A 2,995-nucleotide genomic window follows, 5' to 3' on the forward strand; every position below is an offset into this window, starting at 1 on the left:
AGGATGGTCTCGATCTCCTGACCTCGTGATCCGCCCGTCTCGGCCTCCCAAAGTGCTGGGATTACAGGCTTGAGCCACCGCGCCCGGCCAACAAATTCATTTTTATGTCCTCTTCTCCCTTTCCACCTTTCAGCATAGACTTAACTCCCTTAAGACCCAGACATCTGTTGGGACCTGACCCCTAGTCATTGGCTACCAGTGTGTCAGACAATCTGGACTTTCCAGTGATGCCACTGAGATTGCACCTGTCAAAAGAGCAGTGGCTCCATTTTTAGATTGTGGATCTTCAGATAAATTCTGCCATTTTCATTTCACTTCCTGAAAGCCAGGGTTGGCTTGTGAAAAGTTGTTAAACAACATGTTAAATGTGAAATGTCAACCCTCACTCTAAACTTTCCCTGTTCAAAGCATCAGATGAAGACTTCATTGGGTTTTATAGTGGCTTTCTGATTTTTGGTAGTCCATTGAAGAAGGGAGTTTGAAAGTTGTTGTATACTGTTAATGACTGTCTGCCCATGTCCTGCCTGAAATACCATGACTGTTTATGGAAAGTATCTTTAATAAAGCTGGATACAGTTTGGCTTGGGGAAAAAAAAAAGATTCAGACCTTTCAGGAATGAAGGTGTGAGACACCCTACCAGGTAAAAACCCTGACCAGTTGAGACCCTGGTTGAGGGCAAAGGATACATAGAACAAACCCATTAAGAAGGAAATGATAAATATCAACTATATCCTTGTGACCAGTTATGAAAATGAAGATTGTAATATATTTCTGTATATTAACTATTTTCTTCTCTCTCCTTTTTTCCTTACTGTTTGAACAAGTTTTGGTGGAGGTTAGCTTTAAAATTTAGTCTTTAGGTAACAGAATATTCATATAGGACTGTGATTGAATTTAAAAATAAATTATCAACCCCCTTATGTTGTGGACAAATTGACAATGGCTTAGTCTGTATGAAGTATATGAATGAAGGACAGTTACATCTTGTTAGGTAAAAACCAAGTTGTTTTTGTTCTATGGGAGTTCAAATATGTGGAGAAGGGTATCTGGACACCAAGTAGCCAAAGGAATGGACCAAACCAGTTATTACACTATTGTCTTTGAGCTCCAAAACCCACCCTCTACTTTGCCTTAGAATACTAAGACTAGACTCTGCAGATCACATTTTTGCTTTGCTAGCTGAACTCCATTAAGTTCTGCCAATAATGAGCACTAGAAAGAGATGGTGAGGCTGTAGGAAGAAGGGAGTTGCCCTTCCTCTTAGTTTCCTATGGGTTTCCTGTCTGTTTGCCATTCATATAAGTCTGCCCATTCATATAAGTATCTCCTTAACCCTTTTTTTTTTTTTTTTTAAGAGACAATCTTGCTATGTTGCCCATGTTGGACTTGAACTCCTAAGCTCAAGTGATCCTCTCAACTCAATCTCCTGAGTAGCCAGGACTACAGACCTACACAATTAAGGTGCCTGGCACCTTAGCACTTCTTTATCCTGGCAGTGGCAGTGCCACTCTATGACAGCAGCTGAATCCAGCCTGCAGTTTTTCCAGAACCAGCTTTATTGCATCTCTCCTCCTCCAGAGACAACAGTATTATCTAGTCAGTGCCACTCAGAGGTCTGAGTTTCATTAAGTAGGCCCTTCCTCAAAACTTCTAAGTTTTAACCATTTCAGCCTCTTTCCTTTGTTTCCCCAGCCCCAGTGGGGGAGTTGTTTTCTATAATTGCTATCTCCATGAAAATTTGGTGGTTCTCTTTTTCTTCAGTTACCTACTTAACCAACATTATTTTTTCAATTGAAATGGGGTCTCACTGTATCACCCCAGGCTGGAGTGCAGTGGTGCAATCTCAGCTCACTGCAACCTCCACCTCCCGGGTTCAAGTGATTCTCCTGCCTCAGCCTCCCAAGTAGCTGGGATTACAGGTGCCCACCACCATGCCTGGCCTTTTTTTTTTTTTTTTTTAATTTTTGGTAGAGATGGGGTTTCACCATGTTGGCCAGGCTGGTCTCGAACTCCTGCCTTCCAGTGATCCACTGGCCTAAGCTTCCCGAAGTGCTAGGATTACAGGCATGAGCCACTGCACCCAGCCTACTTGACCATTCTTTAAAGATTTTCTATTCAAATAATTGGTGTAGCTTCTATTTCCTGACTGGATCCTAACTAGTACAATTCCCACTCTCTCTGCAAGAATCCTCGCTTACCAGGGCTCTTACCTTCTTTCTCTACAAACCCTTTATAGGTAAACCCATGCACTTCGACAATTTTTGTTTTTTGTTTTTTGTTTTTTGTTTTTTTAGAGAAGGGGGTCTCACTTTGTCATCCAGGCTAGAGTGCAGTGGGCCAATCATAGCTCACTGTCACCTCAAACTCCTGGACTCAAGGGATCCTCCCACCTCAGCCTCTCAAGTAGCTGGGACTACAGGCCTGTGGTAACACGCTCTGTCCACTTCAACAGTTTTAACCACCACCTGTGTGCATACAACTTTCAACGAACCAATATGAGATGTAATAAAAAAGAGTTTTGTATGTGCCTTCGTAACATCACTCATCAACTCTAGTTATTTACCTGTCAGTCAATCTCTTCTCCAGATTGTAAGCTCCTAGAAGACAGGGACCATGTCTTATCTATCTATGTATCTATAGTGCCTGATCCAGTATCTAGCACAGAGTAGATACCCAAGGAAAAAATGTAAGGCCAGGAATGGTGACTCATGCCTATAATCCCAGCAATTTGGGAGGCCAAGGCGGGAGGACAGTTTGAGAATAGCCGTTTGAGATCAGCCTGGTCAATATGGTAAGTCCCCGTCTCAACGAAAAGAAATTTTTTTAGCCAGTCATGGTAGTGCACACCTGTAGTCCCAGCTACTTGGGAGGCTGAGGCGGGAAGACTGCTTGAACTCAGGAGTTCAAGACTGCAGTCAGCTATGATTGTACCACTGCACTCCAGCCTGGGCGACAGAATGAGGCCCTGTCTCAACAGAAGAAAAAAAAAAAAAA

At 42.7% G+C, this 2,995-nt stretch overlaps 1 protein-coding gene across 1 annotated transcript in view; it reads right to left on the reverse strand.

Moving 5' to 3' along the window:
- Positions 1 to 2,995, reverse strand: part of MEI1 (meiosis inhibitor 1) — a 120,692-nt gene that overhangs the window by 110,426 nt on the left and 7,271 nt on the right. The window lies entirely within an intron of this gene.

This window comes from Mandrillus leucophaeus, unplaced genomic scaffold, assembly GCF_000951045.1.
Source record: "Mandrillus leucophaeus isolate KB7577 unplaced genomic scaffold, Mleu.le_1.0 Scaffold2, whole genome shotgun sequence".
Taxonomy (NCBI): Eukaryota; Metazoa; Chordata; class Mammalia; order Primates; family Cercopithecidae; genus Mandrillus; species Mandrillus leucophaeus.